The 21,570-nt window shown below is 51.5% G+C and overlaps 1 protein-coding gene across 1 annotated transcript in view; it reads right to left on the bottom strand.

Annotated features, from left to right (window-relative positions):
* The window catches only part of LOC122375133 (elongation of very long chain fatty acids protein 6-like), a 51,025-nt gene that overhangs the window by 9,041 nt on the left and 20,414 nt on the right, over positions 1-21,570 (bottom strand). The window lies entirely within an intron of this gene.

The following is a 21,570-nucleotide window of genomic DNA, read 5'->3' as shown; positions in this document are numbered from 1 at the left end:
GTCCCTCCAGGCGAATGGGATGGAGCGGGGCGCGGTGACGGCGTATGGCTGAGCGTCTTCATTGAGCACGATCTTCATGGGTCCGCCGATCATCTCTCGAAGTGGACGATTGACGTCGAATACCTCGGAAAAGGCGGTCTTCAACATGTTCAGGTGCTGGTTCTTCACCTCCTCCGATGGTTCTCCTTGCTCCTGGTGCCAGACTGGATACGTCGGTGGCGCCAGCGTAGGAGAGGCGGTTGCTGGTTGTTGGACCTGGTGCCGTGTGGACGGACTGGCATCTTGACGCGAGGACGCCAGCTTGTTGATGAGGTTGCCGGTTGACTTGCTGGTCGACTTGCTGGTCGAGCTGATGTTGCTGTTGTCCTTCAGATGAGGCAGCGCACCATCGCAGCTGATCTGCTTCGGGAAGTCGGTCGGCAGGATACCGAGCTCGATACATCGATCCCATGACAGCAGAGCGCCAGTGATGGTCGGGATGATGCAGACGGTGACGGACGATGCTGTTGCTTTACCCAGTTTGAGTGTGCACAGGAACGTGCCTTTGCAGTCGAGTTCTTCTCCAGCTGCTCCGAACAGGCGATCTGGTGGCGGTGACAGGCGTGTCATGTCGACGCCAATCTGCCGGGCCTGCTGGGTGCCCATGGCACAGACCTCTGCGCCGCTGTCGGGGATCCAGGAGATGACTGCTCGTCCATGGTTGTGCTGCACCTCTATGTCGACTTTCGGCGTCCGTCTTGCCGACAGACCCCGAACTCGGATGCCGAAAAGGCGTTGAGATCCCCGTAGTGGTGGTGGTGGGGATGCACTCCGTCGTCTGTTGCGGGTGTTCTGCGGTGGTGGTGGGGATGCATCCCGTCGTCTGTTGCGGGTGTTCTGCGGCGGCGTGTTCTGCGGTGGCTGTTGACGGTCTTGTTGCTGAGACCCGTCTCCGTGCTGTCCAGAGCGAGTCGTCTGGCTCTGGCCACTCCTGCACACCGATGAGAAGTGGTGGAGCCTGTTGCATGCTGAGCATCGGTGGTTTCGGGCAGGACACATGGTCAACCGTTCATGCCATTCGCCTCCGCAGAATCGGCATTGTCTGTACGGTGACGTGTCTCGCTCTCGATGTGGTGAGATGTCTCGGCCGCGGCTGTAACTGCGTTGACCACGCCGGTAGGCTGACACCGCTTGGAGGCGATCGCCGGTGAGTGCTGAGGCGTTGGCGTATGCGTTTTCACGCGCACGGCAGATGTCGACCGTCTTCTGCAGCGTGAGGTTTGTTTCCGACAGCAGGGTTTGGACGGCAGCTTCGTCACACAGCCCAGTGATGAGGCGATCACGGAGTCGGTCTTCGGTGCAGTGTTTGCAAAAGTCGCAGAACTCCGATATCTCCTTCAACGCGATGAGGTAGTCGTCAAACGGTTCGTCGGTTGCTTGGTTGCGACGGTAGAAGTCGCGCCTGTCCAGGATGACGTTGCGTTGACTCCGCAGGTGTTTTTCCATGGCTGAGATAGTTTCATCCAGGTCGGAAGTATCCGTGACGTCGCTGAGGCCGAACTTGATGATTCGGTACCATTCGTCGTCGACGATGGTGTACAGAGACGCGCGCTGTTCCTTTTGTGACAGCTTGTCTACTCCGGTCAGCATGTTGTAGCCGTTGAGTCGTTCCTTCCAGGTCGAAAACTCCCTGAGGCTGGCGCCGCCAGATAGACGCGGCGCTGGCGTAGCTGAGGCCGGAAGTTTCGGGCGATTTGCTGAGGTTTCATCACGGCGATTGTTCGTAGAAACTGCAGTAGAGGTAGCTGCAGCCTGTGTTTCAACGATTGCCGCTAGACGTTCTTCTCGCTGGTTAGCAGTCTCCGCTTGTTGGCGAATCAGCTCCGTCAGACTGACAAGTGCAGCTGTGAAGTCTTCCATAGTCGTGGCGATCAAAACGTTCAGCGGCCGGCGGGGCTCGAACCCGCGTCACTCCTCGCGGCCGGCGCACAGGCCGGGCGCCTATGACCGCTAGGCCACGGACACCTGAGTGTACGCCGGCACCAGGTGCGAGTGATTCCGCGCCCAGTAGTGTCACTGGCCGCCGCTAGGTGGCTAGGTCGACTGTCATCTACCGCCGAGCCGCGTGGCCGCGCTGGGGCAAGGACAGATCATCCACGTTAATCACACAATTATGAACCAATGTCAGCGAAATTCAGCACGAGTAATGAACACCGACCGACCGCGCCATGTTTAGATCTTGATGGTCGGGAACACAGAGATTTGCTCAGAATCGCGCTATATTTGACGGAGCTTCAGGCGATACCGACACGCACACGATAACAACTGAACGGAACGGTCTCACAGTCAGCTGACTAAACATTCATCTGACGAAGCCGGGATCGTGGCTACTAAATAATAAAGGGCACTTCTGCGCATGAAATTATATACGATATAGCAGTGCTGCACCATACAAGCCTTGTCCGGTATGTATAGCCGACGTGTGAAGAGGGGTCTAACCAAACCACAAACTATGATGTAAGAATACGCAAAGGACATGTACATGCCTGAGGAGTGAGGCTGCACCTTTCCAGACTTCTCTACCCTCACTACCTATTCCGAGAAGCAAGTACACGTAATAAGAAGAGACTGAAAATATGTGTTCCCCACACCTGGGTGTTGTTCAAAAGGACGGATGTGACGCCTTTCAGGATATTTCTTCCTAGTCACCTTTCAAAATCCACTGATCTGATAAGAGTACGTTGGTACAATGCCCACTAAACTCCAAAGCCGTTGTCACGAGTCTCACGCACATCTGGGTGAAATTCATAAAGCGATTTAAGCAGCATTGTTGCACGCGCAAAAAAACACTGTTAAACAATGTCGCGTGCCGCTCGTATCATCAGGAACAAAATCAACAAGATAATCTCGTGAACACAATCGAGTGACAATCTCTTGCAGAGGGAACCTAACGGCTTCAAGCCCGACTCTTGAGAAACATGCTTCAGCCAAGTCCAATAAGACCTCAACGAAATACCATATCATCTCTAAATACACCCTGGTCATATCCTTCCACTGGCCCCAGTAACAACCCCCGGAAGTCCGCTCTCCCCCACCCCCACACAGCACCACACGGGACACCACGACCGCACGTGAGCGCGCATCAGGCGACACGTGACGCGTGGCGTGACCATCCGTGACGTGTGGGGTGTCACACGCCGCGTGACGGCACACTCGTCAGCCGTGACGCGGTGCGTGCGCCGGCGGTCACGCTGTGACGGTGGCGGGCACGCAAACAACCACAGACCGTCACTTTCTCTCTCTCTCTCCTTCTGCGGCTCGGAGACGGAAGTGGCCGGCTAGAGTGTTGCCATGGAGATGGTAGCGATTGGAAAACAGTGTCTCCAAGCGGGGAGATGTAGTTTACGAGTTGGAAATCGAGAGGCGGTTTTGGAGATGAGAGGCTCGATGTTTGTTTATCGTTTGAGATTCTGTGTACACAGAACAAGGATATAGACGATTACATCTCAACTAGGTACTTGAAGTGTGCATAAAAACCACGATATGTAAAACACGATCCAATAGTGCATCGATATTAGGAGATTTCGAGCATTCTTACGACCTCAGCAAAAAGATCAAGCACATAAGGTTATGCTTTAGCAAAACGAAGCGTAGTAAAGGGTCCCGAATGAATGAAAATGAAAGGCACCACACAGACCTTCGTCACACGGCCGTCCCCAAACCAAACAATGGCAGGTGAACCAAGCGACGGAGCCGCAGACTTTCACCCAATTGCGGCTCCGTGGTCTATTCGAATGACGGCCTGTTCAAACTGTCGGGGCGCTGTGATGCATGCGGCCAAAACAGCCACTCGCAGCTGCTGCATATCGCCGTCAAACTATCAGTATAATGGGGCGACTCACAGCTGCTGCATATTGCCGTTGGGTAAGTAAACTTGCAGTAGGTATGAAGGCTGAAGCTACCTTAGTCCCCAGCTCAACTATCAAACAGCTTGGTGATCTGATTGTCGATTTCTGCAATCAAGATATCATGAGTGGCCACTTCATGGAAGAGAACCATAACGTTAAAAAACCTAGGCAGCAACAGCCTTTAATTAACGTCGAAACTCAAAAAGTGAAAGCAGCAATTTCATGCACAACATGGACACCCCAGGCCAAAGATCGCGGGTCAAGTACGACAGCTTTCTATCAGCTTCCCGCCCGTAATAGGGCAGCTCGATTGTAAATCACACTACGATGTTAGCCGTGCCTCGATAACACTATCACGGTAAAACTGCGCAGTGCATGGAGGTTCTCGTGAAAACACGAGGTATCACGACCCCACTGCAGCCCACAAGCGTGCTAGTTAGTATGGACGCTTGTTGACGTAAGTGAATGACTAAATAGGTTTTCTGTCATCAAAAAGAGCAGAAAAGAATGTGACAGCACATTAGAGACCATCATTCGCGAATGACCAAACTGCCTTCCCGATCCATCAAAGATTTAGGATTAAGAAAAAAAAAACATTCTCTTCAGCAAAACGACAGATGACGCATAGTTTCGGAATGCGCGTGTTTATCATAGACAGAGAATGTACGAAGTAAGCTCGATCATTTGAAGTACAGAAGTCTGAGATGATGAGGTCGACAAGTTAGCGTTTTGGGCGAATGGACTGTGAAAGTCATCTGTACCCAACAGTGCACGAGGCTAGCTTTGCATACCATAGTGTGCAAGGTCATAAAGCATGCCTGGGGGAAGGGAAGTATCGCAACCACTACAGAACAATGGTCATGCACGCAACTACGTCGACCTCTTAATCAAAGGTTCGGTAACATTCTGAAGTTCGTTTCAGATTCAACTAACAATACATCACGTCTAGCTTCATAAACTACATAGGTTCTAAGGACATGCGATATGCGGTTTTGATTTTCTATTAGCGAGACGTGTCGCTCACAAGCATACGAAATCACAAAGTTCATGGCAGAATATTCAAAGTGATGATCTATGACATTCAACAAGCCCCGGTGCAAACCTCGTGCAATGAGGTTACGTGCACTCTTGTAATCCCTGTCCGTCAACCTAGGGCAATGGTTGATTGGTTATGTGTTATGTCTAAGACAACAATTGGTAGACTTTTTGGTAGACTTTTTTCTTCCTGAGTCATCTGTACCCGACAGGCCTCTCTCCTGATGGTGGCCTGTAACCAAAGAGTTACAGTCTTCTGCTCCCGAAAGCCCTGTCCGACAGCCTTCAGTTCAATTCAGTTCAGTTCAGACAATTACCTGTCCTAACAGACATCTACCCGACAGTCCTCTGCCCCTGACAGACCTCTGTCCTAGCATCCATCTGTCCTGACAGTTATCCAATAGTACTCTACCCCCAACAGCCTTCTGTCATCAGTACATTCCCCACACCCGCGATGCCGGTCCGGCTTTCACTCCACGGGGCTGACAGGAAACACGATTCAGCACCTCCGTACCTCTGTATACAAACGAGCACGACCAAGCACGGCTAGGGACGGCGTAGAGAACGCCCGAGCACGCCCGGCACGGCCCAGTATGGCCGAGGGCGTCTGAGGAAGGAACCGAGCGCTGTTCTGGGCGAGTGAGCTCCAATAGTGGCGCAACAGAGGAGAGGGGAACAGGAAGGAAAGGACATGGTGGGGAGAGGCTGCGCCGGTATGGGAGAAGAAAGACGGACAAAAGGGCATTGTTCCATGGAGATGAATGAAAAACAGGAGGTTGATAGGATGAGGTATCTGGAATTCCCCAGAGCGTTACTTGATGCTAGGACCATTTTCGTCTTTCAATATATTCCTTCCACGTCTTCATGTCATCTAACTAACAGTGTAAAAAGTCTACCCACGTCTGAACCAAACAATCAGGTAGCTTTTGAAATACTACCGGAAAATTGGAATGTAACACAGCCGAAAAGTAGCCAAAGAGCTCCCCGCCATGTTTCGTATCGACTTCGTGCCGACATCTCCCGTTTGCACATGTCTTTTCTAAATAAACACTCTCGAGTGGTTATCAGCCGCCACTATCAACTACAACGGACCGCTCGATCTTGCATCAAAGTTTCAGAGACAGTTGTAGGCTAGCGACGGAGCGGGAACATCACGAAAGACAGGCGCGTCAACAGCCCTCTGACATCGATCCAGACTGTGGAAGGACCTGTTACAGATCCCCGGACAGACCAGCCCCGTGGGTTCTGTGGCGGACCAGTCGAGGGAAGACCGGACCAAAGATGGATCAGCTACAGTCCCAGATGGACCAGTCCCAGGCAGACACCAGTCCAAGACAGACAGATCAGGTCCCAACGGACTAGCAACAGTCTGTGCAGGAATGATTAGCTACGGTCCAAAGATCGGTGTGCTACTCTTCAAAGATGGGCCGGTCACGGTCTAACGATATATAAACTATGTCTAAAGGATGGACGGACTACGGTTCAAAAGGAGCCACTTATGGATTCCCCGACACACCGTCTAACCCAAAGCCAAGACTGGCGCCCAGCGATAGCGTTCACCGTCTCCGGAAAGGCTGATAGCCGTCTCCGAATAGACCTGCTACGGTAATAAAAAAGTACAAAACACTGTTCAAACAATAATCAGACAGTCCCGGCCAGACACGAGTCTCCTAAACAACGTCTCTGATGACAGCGCCTGCTACCCTTATCTCCCTAAAACAGGCGTGGTCTGATGGCCACCACATGGCGCACCATCCCACCCTCGCCACACGCGGGTCCAAAGTCCTGACACGACCACGCTGCCCTCAGTTGGTCACAGATCAATGGTCAGCACGTGTGACGACGACGTCATATCGTGTACGAGGTATGACGTCATACGCAGTGTGTTGAGGTGACACATAGTGGTCATACACCGGAACGAGTCCACGATGGTTGGATCATGAGAGGAGGGGAGGTACTTGACCATCAAGCAGACCACTTCACATAACGAGAGAACACTTGACTAGATCTACGCTGTTAGTTACAGCTGAGTCATAAAGCTCACGATACGCTGTGCTCATTTCTAGGAACTGTTTGAAATGTTCTGAAGAGATACGACATTGCGACATGCTTGTTACGGAGCCGTGAATGAAGGAATGTGTGCTTGTTACTGGGCTGTTACACTGAAAATGTCCCTCATCGGCATGAATTAATTACCCGGGTTGGCAGGTAAGGTATAGTTCCAGTTTATGTCTGTCATGAAGGATTCAACATTGATCATGAAATCGATTGAGTTATTAGACATCCCGAATACCATGAAACGAACGGACAAACCGAAACCATGTTATCAAATTACTATTGACTGCTTAATCCGACCGTAATCAGTCGAATCTTGCAAGCTTTCCAACTGCCTGGAATTATGTTCAAAAAGATCGTAATTAGACTATCCTTCTATGAAAATGACGGGACGATCGCTCACCTCGTAGGTAATCCATTTTCCAATATCAATCGAACAAATCCAGCGAATTCAAAGAACCACTGAATCGCACACAGCACAAAGCAGATCCTTTACAGACTACCATAAACATTAATGTCCGGGGCGTGGCTGGCGACCATAATTTCGCCATAGTACGAGCTCCACATTTCCAGAGCTGCAACTCACCACTGCGAGCCCACAGCATGCGACCGTATAGCGGTTACTGCCGGGGAGGGGTTCATTTCCGATCCCTGACCCATGGAGGTCTATCTAGGGGTCATTGGGGTCATTGAGTCGGGGGAGAGGAGCAGAAGTGGAAAAGAGGGGAGCGGAGTAGAAATGGAGAGGGATGGGGGAGGGGAGAAGAGTAGGTGGGAGCAAGGTAGAAAGGGAGATGGGTAGAAGGGATGAGAAAGTAAGAGAAAGGGTGCAGGGAATAATGATGGAGGGGATATTCCTAAGGGCAGCAGCGCAAAGCCTGTCAAGGTCTGACCTCCTCTGTAGCCCTGGAGCCAGTGTGTTCAAATAAGCACATGTGTCACCCTCGATGTCGAACCGTCCAAGGATCAAAGGCTCACTCTGTCAGCTCAGAGTTCATTGGACTGCACGAGTGGCGAAAACGACATGACCAGGCACGAGTTATCTGACCCATGTTTCCGCCCGCAATGCACGAGGTCCGGGGGCGTGGGGCCACATCCGGAGGCCAGCTAGCGGGCGATAGGGGTGGGCCGGGTGGCGAGCAAACTGGAACGGTGGGTATGAGACAGGCCACAAAAGCAAGAAGATCCACAAAATTATTTCGTCATGTTGTGTATAATATGAAGTCGCCAAAATATAGCAGAAGTCATCTTTGAAAGAACTTTCACGTGTCTCAAATCCAAACAGCGTCCGTAGTCCACTCATTCCACATCGGAAGATCAACTATCTTCCATGTCCCAGGGAAGACCGGAAAGATCACGTCACCCATTCCAGACGGCACGATCACGCCCACACCACGTGTTGGACCGACGCGACGGACGGGTCCAGCCCGGACCAGCCCGGTCCATCGCCAGAGGCGTGTGTTGCCGGGCGGGGGCGGACGGCTGGGCAGAACGGTAGTGGTGTCAATCTATAAATATTGAGTGATCGAAATCAACACCAAATACCAACCGTAACTGGGCAACAATGACACAAACCAAACACATTTCCGAAGTCAAAAATAAATTAGGAAAATAAAAAGCTTTTTACCGAATTTGGACAATTTTAAGAAAACAGATTAGATCCATAAAACTATTAAAATACCAAACGAATAAGGAGTCAAATATCAAACATAAAGTCAGCATTATTTGGATATCAGAACCCGCGACAAAAATTTGGTGTCCAAATTGGCACCTCTAGTAGCGGTTAGCACTGAGTGGACAGATGGTTGCAGCAGCAGGATAGGTGGGGGTGAGGGAGGGGGAGCGGTCCACCCCACCCCCGATCATAGAGATCCGACCGCTCAGCCAGCTGAACAATGCGACATAACGCCCCGTCATGGTATTCTGCCGGCACGAAAGGCGGGGACGGACGGCGGTGGACGGTGGTCAGCCATATGGACAGCGGTGGGGGGGGGGGGGGGGTGGATGAGGCGTGGGACGGGGAGCGACCGGACGGAGGGAGGCATGAGCTGATGCCTGAGGGGAAGGGGTTGAGGGATTGAAGGATTGAGGGATGATCAGAGGGCTATGGGCTTAGAGCTGGGGTGCAGGGAATGGGCTGAGGGGGAGGTAATGGGCGAAGGGGAAAGGAATGGACTGAGGGGGAGGGAATGGGCTGAGGGGGAGGTAATGGGCTGGAGGCGTGGGCTGCGAAGGGCTAAATCGAGGAGTGAAGTGGCTGACGGGCTGACGGGCTTGGAAGGAGGAGTGGCATGGGCTGAGAGGCGGTGGCTAAGGCGTGGGCTGTAGGGATAGAAACAGCAGCAGCAGCAGCAGCAGCGTGATAGGAGCATCGGGAACGAACAGGCCCACCTTTACAGAGATACGAGACAGCTGTCGGGACAGCACAGCTGGGACCGGGTTTGATAGACGGGGACGGCCGGTAGCAGAGTAGACCGGAACGGATGTGGGGAGGAGGAAGGGGGATGAGATAGGGAATGTGTGAGGCGGGGTTGGCTAGACGGGGCGGGTCACCATGCAGGCTTGTAGAGATGTGGGTTGGAACAGAGCTACACAGCAGACACAAGACAGCAGATATAGCGGAGAGACTAGGATACTGGATGAAACCGGACCAAACGGGACAACTCCGACGTGAGCCGCAATTTGACGGGGCGGAACGGAAAAGGGGCGGGACCGGCAGACAGACATCAGACACTGCTACACATAAACAGCAGCCCGCAGGACTGTATGTACGGACCGAAGTACCTAACAAACAAACTAAAATGAAATTAAAACAGGACTGTTTTAAGTACAGCCACTACTGTGCGAGTGAAAAGCAGACGGCAGGATGAGAGCAAAACGGAGGGCGGAGAGGCAAGAAGTCAAATCCACTGAAATACCGCTGACCAATCCGCTGAGCATTGACCTCGGTATACAGTATACAGAGGTCTACGCGCTGACTGCTCTACTGACCGATCAAATGACCGATTGACCGATCTGCTGACCGCTGACCGATCCGCTGACCGTCTGACCGTTCGGTCAGCCGGCGCGCCGGGACAGTCGGGCGCCGTATCGCCGCTCTCCGATCGATTTGTCTGGGTTCAGCAGTGCGGTCGATGTCACGCCGCCGCGACCGGGGTTCGGCAGACGGGACGGACGGGCGGGCCACCGGACAGGCAGGTGGAATACTCAGATGGAGAGGTAGGGGACACCTTTGGTGATTGAGTGGCAATCAAGTAAAGGCTATCAATCGACTCTAACATTAGTCATTGATCATATCATAGATGGTGTATGTGAAATGGCGAGGGAGACCGCCAAAACTTCTCGAGTGTTTGGCGTATATGAACCACTTGAGCAATAACAATTTATCTTTATTTCGTCTAGATTTTCTCAATGAGTTTCTTCTGCTTTTCCATTCTAATTTCAGTCAAAATTCCCAATAAATCATGTAAAATAAATTTCCTGTTGACTGACTAGCATGCGGCTGGATTCAATTTAATCAATTTCTATCTCCATGAGCTTCCAAAAGGACTCCATCCAGCACCGGCCATACATCCGGAACACCACAGCGTCTATCTGCCCCCGTTCCGTCCACTGCGCCGCGGACTCTGTCCCGCTAGGCTGTCTGATTGGTCCCAAGTGATGGAAGTGCCGGCTCGGACCGCGAGTGGCCAAAGTGCGGGGTATGGTGGCACGATAGGGGTAGGAGAGGAGAGGAGAGGAGAGGAGAGAGAGAGAGAGAGAGAGAGAGAGAGAGAGAGAGAGAGAGAGAGAGAGAGAGAGAGGAGGGAGAGAGGGGGAGAGAGGGGGAGAGGGAGAGAGGGGGAGAGGGAGAGAGAGAGAGAGAGAGAGAGAGAGAGAGAGAGAGAGAGAGAGAGAGAGAGAGAGAGAGAGAGAGAGAGAGAGAGAGAGAGAGAGAGAGAGAGAGAGAGAGATGTGACACGCAAGCCGGGGAGAGAGAGAGAGGAAAGAAGCAATGCGACATAATTGAGGGATTAGCGATGATCTTAGGACAAGTAGTCAGTCTCTTCCTTATAGTTCTCATCAAATCTTATCTTCCCGACGGCTTCCACACACTGAACATGAGTGTTCCGTACTGCGCCTATGGACTATGCACTATGCAGTACGTCGTATGCATCGTACACTTCACCAGTGCCACGCCGCCCTAGACCACGCCCCCAGCCTACCTCCGTTAGCGGATGTTGTCACACCATGACACAATCGGTCTCCCACACCCCCTCCCCTCCCGTCCCCCCCCCCCGCCTCCCTTCCTCACCCCCGTGTCGATATGACGTCATTTGTCCTCTTTCAACATGGCCGCATACCGTCCCCACCACCAGCGGCGCAGTCAGGAACACAGTCAACACCTCCCCCCCCCCCCCTCCCCATCCTGCCACCACCCCGCCGCAGCGACAGCAACCACCCCACAGCCGCCGCGGTCTTAGCGGACTCAGGCTTGCATTGAGGTGTGTTAGGCAATGCTATTGACAACACAGTACCCACATTAGAGCTTTGACAGCAGGAATGAGAAGATAAGGCTTAGGACGAAGAATTTGATGGCATTGTGACTGTGCTGTGACATATATGCAAATAGGAAGGGAGGTGTTTGCCAGGGAGGGACCGGAAATAGGGTTGCAGCGTTGCAGGAAGCACGCGGCATGATAGCGCAATGACATGATAGTTCTAATGCTGACTGGTGAAACGTGTACATTGGGTGGGCGGATAGGAGAAATATGTGCATTGTGCATTGTGTAGGGTGTAGTGTGAAGTGTGCGACGTGTCGAATTATAGACACAAGATACGGGGGGGGAGACCCAGTACCGTTGCAGAACTACCAAAATCTATATGAAAATCTATCCCCTGGCCTGCTGCCTAACCTAGCCCAGCCCAATGGCAACAGCAATATCACCAGTACCAGACCAAGCCCTACCATCAGCTCAGCACTGGCTAGCATCGTTCCAGCACCGGCCAATGATAAGGTCGGCCCAGCCCCAACCAAACACCACCCACATCAGCCCAGCAAAGGCACCAGCACTAGCCCCGGCCCTGCACCAGTACCAGCTGCCGCCGCAGCCTTATCGCGCTTCCCGTCACCGGCCATGTGATTGCCTGTCACACACCAGACCGAGCGACGGACCGGCCGACGGCATCGCAGCGGCCTGCAATCACCGTGTGTCAACGCCCGCCCCCGCTACCCTCTCTCCCTCTTCCTTCCACGCCTCCGTAACTCCCCTCTGCCCTAAGCTTTACCTATTCATCATGTCTGTCTCTGTACCTTTTCTCGGATCGGGGCGGCTGCAATCACCGTATGTCAAGGCCCTCACTCTGCCTTCCACGCCTCCCCCTCTCTCTTCTCTCCGCCTCTCTCCCTCACTCTCTCACTCTCTCTCTCTCCTCTCTCTCTCTCTCTCTCCTCTCTCTCTCTCTCTCTCTCTCTCTCTCTCTCTCTCTCTCTCTCTCTCTCTCTCTTCCACGCCTCCATAACTCCACTACCCTGACCTTTACTTATTCATCCTGTCTGTCTCTGTATTCTCGGATCAGACAGATCTGCAATCACCGTATGCCAACGCCCGACCCTCTACCCTCCACGCCTGCTCCTCTATTTCTCTCTGCACCTCACTCACTCACTCACTCACTCACTCACTCACTCACTCACTCACTCACTCACTCACTCACTCACTCACTCACTCACTCACTCACTCACTCTCTCTCTCTCTCTCTCTCTCTCTCTCTCTCTCTCTCTCTCCCTCTCTCTCTCTCTCTCTCTCTCTCTCTCTCTCTCTCTCTCTCCCTTACTCCACTCTGCCCTGACCCCTGCCATCCACATTTGTCGGTATTCTGGTATTGGACAGGCCTGTAATCACCGTATGTTGAATCCCTCCTCCCTCACTCTTCTATATATGTCTCCCTCACTCCTATCCCCCTGCCCTGACCCCTGCCGCGTAGCACGTCAATCTCTCTCTGCAACCCATCACAGGGCTGGCCCGCAATCACCGTATGCTGACTTCCTTCCTCTCTCCCTCTCCCTTTCGTGCCTCCCTTACTCGCTAATTCCTCTGCCTTGCCTTCTATCGCCCACCCCTGCCCACAGAGCCGCAACTCAGAAAGCTAGACAGAGCGAAGAAAAGCCAAAGCCACGCCGCCCGCCGACCCAAAGCCAAGCGGCTCCGCGCACGCCACGAATTTGCCCGGCCGCCGCGCGGCTCACCCCGTCCGCCCCGAGGCGACCGATCACGTGACCGGTCAGACGCCGTCGATCACGTGACCGTCCAGTGCCCCGGGCGGGGGTCACCCGCTGGCAGGTCGGTCGCTCGCCAGGCCAGCCACCGCGCGGCTTACGTCACAACGAGTGCCTTCGGTTGAAGAGCAGGACAGACAGAGGACAAATCTGAATCGTTGAAACATCAGAGCCACTTAACACTCCACGAGCCAGGTGTGGATGGCCGGTTGGTGAATGGAAAGCGAAAGAATAAAAATATACTTATCAAATAAATAAAATGGATACGGGCAGCGGAATGTAAGAAAGGGTCCTAAAATCATCTCTTGAGCCAGGAGACAAGAAATCATGAATTACTTTGCATTCGACACAGTTCGTACTTCTGCTAACTTAATTTTTTAGGATCAACGTTCACTAGAAAAAAAAAACTACAAAATCGATCGATGATTCCTGCCCTAGTCAGGCAAAACAACACCAAAACTAATAGCAAATTTAACCAGAAAAATAAGAGATCACAACACCAGCGACCCAAATTAGCGTGGCGATAAGCGCTGCCGGTTATGACGATTGGTTGTGAAACTTTCACAGAATCGACAGGCCAGAATCACGCGAGCTATCGATTTAGAGCCTTCCGTTTAAATAATTGACACGATGATTACAAATCAATAGAACGGTGGAGCACACCGAAGTTTGGATTCAATTCGTTTAGAATGGTTAAAGAGTGCGTTACTCTTTTTCTCTTTTTACAGTTGACAATAAAAGTAAATAATTTCGGAACAAGGTGTGTCAGTTCTGTAAGTGAAAGATTACAAATAAATGTTAATGCGCCTTTAGGCAACCAATGTCGAACGCACAATACACAAGTTGAATCGAAAATTACATCCAAATCTGCTTTAATTGCAGCATATTTAAAATGACTTTTTCAGTTCGATAGTTTAAAAATAAATATGAATCCTAGCATCTATGTAACATTCCCATCCCGAGTCCTTGACACAACAAAATCTGAGCCAGCAATTACGCTCACAGTGGATAGATCACATAAATCACTTGCATGCCTTCCGCACATTAACTTCCTTTGCTAAAAGCATGCCCAATAGGTACCCAGTCCCTAAATAAGCCTTTCATCAACCGCATTCCCTTCATCAGCAGTCATCATTACCCCAAAAATAACCACGAATAAATTCGTCAGGGCATCCGTCTCCTGCAGGTCACCTAACCGCGTCTATAGCCGGGGGGCAGGTCTCAATCGAAACTCGACACCGTGCGGCTACCGGTTGCCATGGCGACGAGTCCTGGATGACGTCAGAGGACCGATTGACGACCTCTGGGGCGGGGATAGGGAGGGGGCGGGGCGGTGACGAACGCAGCCGAACCAGGGCGCAAGAGGTTCGAGCATCCCGCAAGAGAAAAAACGTGCTAAAATAGCAATAACCGTAAAACAAGGTAAATAATTAAGGTGAGACGGAAAAAACGACGTCAAGTAGTATTCGAAAGAAATTCACGTGACTGTAGGCATAATCAGCTTTATAAAAAATATATATTGTGAGGTTATGCGGCTTAAAATGCTGAGCAGCTACAATTACATCCCCTATAACATCCTCAGTCCCTCTCTCTGACGATCCAAACTGTAAGCTAGAATCGCTCTGGTCACTGTTTACCTGGGATAAAAATCGTAGATTAATCATTGCCGCTTTGTACCGCCCGCCTCGTCGCGCCGTCGCTGCACTCGATGCCGACTTCACTCTTTTAGAGCAGCAGTATCAGCATGCTCTGATTCATTGCCCAGAGTGTGACGTAGTGCTTGCCGGAGATTTAAACTGTGACTGGCTTGCGGCTGGACCCTCGAAGCGAGCTCTCAGCGACTTTGTATCGAAATATTCTATGTTTCACCACATCAACGAACCGACATTCTCATCCGGCTCTGCCATAGACGTCACCATCACTAACCGAGAGATCGTAGCTCGAAGGGGAACTCGTTTTTGCCATTTTAGCCCTCACCTTTTTACTCGTGTACTGATCAGTGTCCCTCGTCTTCGTCTCAAGCCACGCGTCGTGCAATGTCGTTCTTTTAAACGCTTCAACATGCAGTCTTTTGATGCGGATTTACTAGCTGTCGACTGGTCCTGCGTCTTTGCGGCCTCAAACATTTCTGATGCATGGTCTCATTTTATTCGTCTTTTCGCCCCCATTGTTCAGCGTCACGCCCCTGTCCGAACTGTGAAACTGCGCAACCCCTCCGCTCCCCCCATCTGGACGACACGCGTCAGCTTCTGGCTGACGGCGCCCGAGCGCTGCGCCTGTGGGGTCGCGGGTCTGATGGGTACCGGGAGGCGAACCGTTTGGCCCGCGCTGCCTTCAGAGCGGACAAGCGGCGCCATATCGGACACCGCGTGTCTCAGCAGGGACGTGGGTCTGTCTGGCGCTGCGCGGCTAACATCTTGGGCAGTAAAAAGACAGCTTGCACGATACCACCTACCATCTCCGCCGAACAGATGAACGAATTTTTTGTCCATGTCGGCCCACGCGTTGCCGCCGAGCTCGCCGCGCAGGGTCCGCCCCCCTCACTTCCCCCGCGACTGCCCAGGGTGGGAGCCTGCGCCTTCCGGCTACATCCGATCACGCTCAGCACCCTACATGCCATCATCAGCTCTATGAGCAACTCCCCGTCCCGCGGATCTGACGGACTTTGCATTCGGACCATCAAGCTATCCTTCAACGCCATCAGTCACGTCCTCCTCCATATCGTCAACCTCTCCCTCATCTCCAATATCTTCCCGGAATCCTGGAAGCATTCCCTCGTCCATCCCATCCACAAGTCCGGTGATCCTGCCGATCCTTCCAACTACCGTCCTATTTCTATCATCCCAGTCCTTGCCAAAATAGTGGAGCGGGCAGTTCAGCGCCAACTCTACTACTACCTTTCCTCCAACCATCTCCTCTCCCCAACCCAACATGGCTTCCGTCCGCAACACTCTACCGAGACCGCCCTCACGTGCGTCACCGACAGCATCCTTGCTGCTACAGATTCTGGCCTTCTCTCCATTCTTTGTCTCATTGACCTTAGCAAGTGTTTCGATGTTATCAGTCATGCTAAATTGCTCGAAAAACTCCAGCTGCTGGGCGTCGACACATCCTGGTTTCAAAATTATCTCTCCGGTCATTCGCAGAGTGTAAGCCTCACTTCCTCTGATGGCCGCGTCAAAATCTCACCTCCTCTACCCATCAATCAGGGCGTTTTTCAAGGTTCTAGCCTCGGCCCTGTCCTCTTCTGCGCGTTTGCCAACGACCTGAGCTTGTACGTCTCCGATGGACTGGTTATCCAGTACGCCGATGACACCCAGGTCTTGGTTTCCGGCCCTAAATCTGCTCTTCCAGCGCTTGCATCGCGCATGGAAAGCACCCTTTCCTCTCTTGGCAACTACTTCCTTGCGAACGGCTTAAAGGTTAACGTAAACAAATTCGAGCTCATCACTTTTGGTTCTAGACAAAATTTGCGCAACCTCCCGACGATTAAAATCAGATACCAAGACACGTGCCTGACGCCCAGCACTGAGGTCAAAAATCTTGGTGTGGTCTTCGACCAGCACCTGTCATGGGACGCGCATGTGAGGGCTGTCTCGCGTAGATGCTGCGGCATCCTCGCAACACTATCCCACCTCCGCCACTTCCTTCCTCCTGACACCCTTCCCGAGATAGTCACCGCCCTGGCCGTCTCGCACATCCGCTATTGCCTCTCTGTTTACGGCAGCGGCAGCGCTGGCAACCTCGCAACCATCCAGAAGCTGCTCAACTTTGCGGCTCGCGTGATCGCGGGAAAACGAAAGTTTGACCGCGTGTCAGCTGTGCGAGACAGGCTGGGGTGGCTCGACTCTTCTCAACTCTTCCAATACCAATCCCTCTGCCTCCTTGACAAAGTCCTCTCCTCTAGCCAGCCCGAGTGCATCGCCCGTCAGGTCTGCCTCAACCGGGACCATCATGGCCATGTCCGGCACACCAGACAGGACGATCTCCTGCACGTGCCACCCATCCGTTCGGAGGCGGGCCGGCGACGGTTTGTATACCGCTCTCCCCACCTCATGAACGATCTGCCCATGTCGGTGCGGAACCAGCGAGGTCCGCGGTTCAGGCGAGCCCTGAAGGCCCACCTACTCTCGAGACGAGACACGTGATGAACGCGTTTTTAATCATGATGCCGTGCAGGTGGTGTTTTTTATCCTGAGCTATATGTATATCTTAGGTTGTGTAACATCGTGAGTGTGTATTTTACCCTGCATGTTATGATCCGATTTTATTGACGTGAAGGCCATAATAGCCACTTGTCTTGTGGATGGCTCTTTAATAAACTACTACTACTACTACTCAGATCAACAAGAGCTTTACAATCCGTCCCCGCATGTTCAACAACATTACCATCACGAGTTGGATGTTTGTCACAATAAAAGCACCTGCACCATGTGATAATGCCATGAGTTCAAAGACCGCTTGAAAACGATGTGGGCGAATGAATTAACGTATTGATCCATGAATGAACAAACCGAATGCGTAGCTTCTTTACCACCTGCATATCTAGCAGGGGCAATCAACACGAGGTTTCGGGTCAATACTAGTTGCATTACCACAGACACACGTGAAATGATTGATGAAGTTGGTCGTTAGTAGGTCTGGCAGGATTTATTTTCCTTTGTGTTCTGTATGCATTTACGCTCGGGCATAATTTGTCAGTTCTGAGAAACTGACGTAATATTGGCGTAATGTGGTATTGTAGCAACGCATTACGTATGTGGTGACGAATTATCGACAGGAATTCCAGGTAGCACACATTAGAGCCGTAAAAACTGCAGCGGTGATGATGAATTGGGGTTTTTGGGCGCCCGGACTACAGTGGTCATCGGCGCCCATTGACAAAAAAAAAACTAAAAACTGCAGCGGTAGACATAAAGGAAACAAATATCGTCAGCACAATTCAACTATAAATATTGAATAGTGTTCAATATTCCACCCAATTAAAACCAATAAAGATAAACCAAATATTTCTGATAGATCGTGCTGCATGTATGCATAAGAAGTGTGCCAATCGGACAAGAGCGTAATGACAATTGGGCCAAACATCCAACAGAGCCTTTGGTGTCGCCGACTGTCACATAGAAGACGTCACAGCTCGGACAGATGACGTCAGCAAGGCGGGGTCAGAGACCGCGACTGGGCCGGTAGGACCGAACACCGCGACTGGGCCGGTAGGACCGAACCGGAGTATGGAAAATAGAACGGCGACGGAAACCAATGGAAATATTCCGCGCAGGAGCGCCACGGGACAGAGAAAAATGAATTGATTGTGGAACAAACCACCGTGAATAAGTGATTCACTCCATCACTTGAGATCGAACTCTCTGATTCTGTCTTTGTCACCTAAAAATACAACAGAATAGCCTTAGAACAAGGCATGCCAAACCGCGCACAATATTCGAACGCGAGAAACGCGTACCTGAGTGGCCCGGTCTTCCCGTTTTACATTTTCTGACAATGTGTTTGATCTGGATTTATTGACCACTTTATCCAGTCCAGATTTACTACCGAGATTTATCTGTCAGCCACGTGAATACGCGCAGCTCAAATGATAATCGAACGATCTATCTCCGGCCAAATTTAAAACGGAAACCGGACAGGAGACGCTGACTTATTCAGTAAGTTCATTCAGATATGAGTACGTAGCGTCCATTATAGTAGCCTCTCAGAGAAAAACTGAAATCTGGCCATTTTTCGCCGTAAAATGAGCATTGAACAGGGCTTTGTCTTTTCGGTGCAGCATTGATAATACATCTCTACAGTTCTAACCTAAATCGGCAAACGCGATTCACTAAGCTGTCGTTTTTAAGAAATGCAGTACCGAATGTTCAAAATATTTTCCAAAAAAGAGAGAAGCACTAGTACAGTACAATCAATCTACGATTCTTACATGGCCACACTTCTTACCGCTTGTGGAAAACTAATATCTAAACTAATCTCGACACTCAAGTCGCGGTTCGCATATCCATCGCCTATGACACACCACACACTGTGAACCGTGCAACAGTGCACGAGTTACACAGCCCCACATACCTACAAGCCCTACCTGTGACCGAACGATGCTCAAACCGCTGACTGAGGGCGCCACAGGAATGTTGCCGGTCTAACATTGTGTGGGTATAGGGCTCTATTGGAGTTAAGCTGTATTGTGAGGGCCAGGTAATAGAGCCACGCCACCCATGTGACGGCGTAACTTGACGTTATCACATTATTTGGTGTCATTATGATGCTAGCGCGTCATTTTCAAGCAGTCTTCTGGAGTCAGGACCGCATAACCTTTCGGCTTTTGCGTTAGCGGGTAGCTTTCAAGACAGTGCTTGGTTTAAGTATGACATTTGAGGCCATCGCTTCACGTTAGCACGTCAATTTGACAGCGTAGCTGACGTGTTGCTTCGAACATTGCGGTAGTGGGTTATCCATTAAAGCCCATTCTTAAGTCAGCCATCAGGAAACATATCACCATATCACCGTGGGGTCAAGTAGTTTGGCGGAAATTAAAAGCACAGCGGTGACATTTCATTAGCTCATCACTGCAGTTTAACCCTCGCCCATGTAGGGGGGGGGGGGTTGGTGCAACCCCCCCCCCCTGAGGTTTTTCGGAAATAGTGTAAAAACGGCGGCGCGCAGCGCCGCCAAATTTTGGGTACCTTATGGGGCAAACCTTGCGCATCTTTTGATAAAAAAAAATTGACCGGGTCATGTCAGGTCACGGAGTTATGACGTCACAAAGGGAACAGCCTCCGGCCGGATTTTCACAAACTGAGTGCCAACGCCCGAGGTTTCCTGCCGGTGGTACGAACATCGGTTGATGGATCGTGATGAAACTTCCCATGCATGTTGGGGCAAGTATTGGCTATCATATGGTATAAGAAACTTGACCGGGTCAGGTCAGGTCACGGAGCTATGACGTCACAAGGGGAACAGCGTCCGGTACTATTTTTGAAAAGCGCCCGAACCACTATTTTGCTAATTCTTGTCACCTCAATGGGAATATGCAGCAATATTAGCTTCTATAGGGAGCAAATGGACCTCCCAAATCCAAAAATACAATCAGATTTCAAAAATTTAAATTTTGATTTTTCGAATTTCTGCCGCCGACTGTGACCTTGCCGACTTCCGGCGCTCCCAACGCGCCATTTTTAGAGCTAGGGAAACGAAATACATACCAAACGATAGAGAATTGATCAAGGAACACGATAGTGAAGGTTTCAAGTCGATATCTCCCACCGTTTTGCCGCAATCGCCGCGGAAAGTTGAAAAAGTCTATTTTTCCGAAAATTTGACCTTTGACCAGTCAAAAGTAGGTCAAATGTTGACCTAGGACCAAAAAATATACCACCAATCGCGAGATCTCGGCGAGAGCAATCCGATGGTCTTTTCCGCTAAGCTCTACGACGCTCCGTTTTCAAACGCCAAGGGGGGGTCGCACCAACCCCCCCCCCCCCTGCATGGGCGAAGGTGGCAGATCGCCGTTTACGGGCGAGGGTTAAGAAGGCATGTTCGTTGAACGTTACTTTGAGCCAGAAAACAAATCAAATCGGTAAACTTCGGCTAAATTACGTTCATCTATTACAGAAAGGTTTGATGTTCTTCAAAATGCATCATTGCTGGGCCGCTGCACTGGTTACTTGGCGTCATCGACCCCAGGAAGAGCATCCAATCACCACATAATCGTTAAAATCTAAATAAATCCAGTCACCGTCGTCATGCGCGGCGACACCACCTGAACATCATACAATGCCCCAGTTAGACTCCTAACCGTCTTCCGATACCCGTTCAATCACACGATCCAAGCTCTAGTCATGTAGATGGATATTTTCCGATACGATAACGATACGATCACATTCCGACACGTCTTCCCTGTGGCTGACGACCCGGTCAAAGGTCCCTGGGGCCTCCTCCGGACCGACCAGAAAGGTTCCTGGATAGCATCCGTTTCTACCATACAAACTCGGCACCAAGGGGGGGGGGAGAGGGGAGAGAGGGCGCTGGCAGACAGTTGGTAACACTGGGGGACAGTGGAGAGTAGAAGGGAATGGTGGGGTGTGGGCGGGAATGGTTAAGTGTGGTAGAAAATGGTGGAAGGTAGGAGGGAATGTTCGGAGGTGGGACGGAAAGGTGGGCGGTGCGAGTGAATGGTGGAAGGTGGGAGGGAATGGTGGAAAGTGGGAGGTATTGATGGAAGGCGGGCACTGGGCAGTAAAATGAAGAAACGGTGGACGTCGGACGGCGGTAGACGTTGGGAGGTAAAATCAGTGGGCACATGGTGGGAGGTGGGAGAAGTAGCAGATGCGG

Source organism: Amphibalanus amphitrite, unplaced genomic scaffold (assembly GCF_019059575.1).
Source record: "Amphibalanus amphitrite isolate SeventyFive unplaced genomic scaffold, NRLGWU_Aamphi_draft 001781F_arrow, whole genome shotgun sequence".
Taxonomy (NCBI): Eukaryota; Metazoa; Arthropoda; class Thecostraca; order Balanomorpha; family Balanidae; genus Amphibalanus; species Amphibalanus amphitrite.
This window is presented reverse-complemented; position numbering and strand designations above follow the sequence as displayed.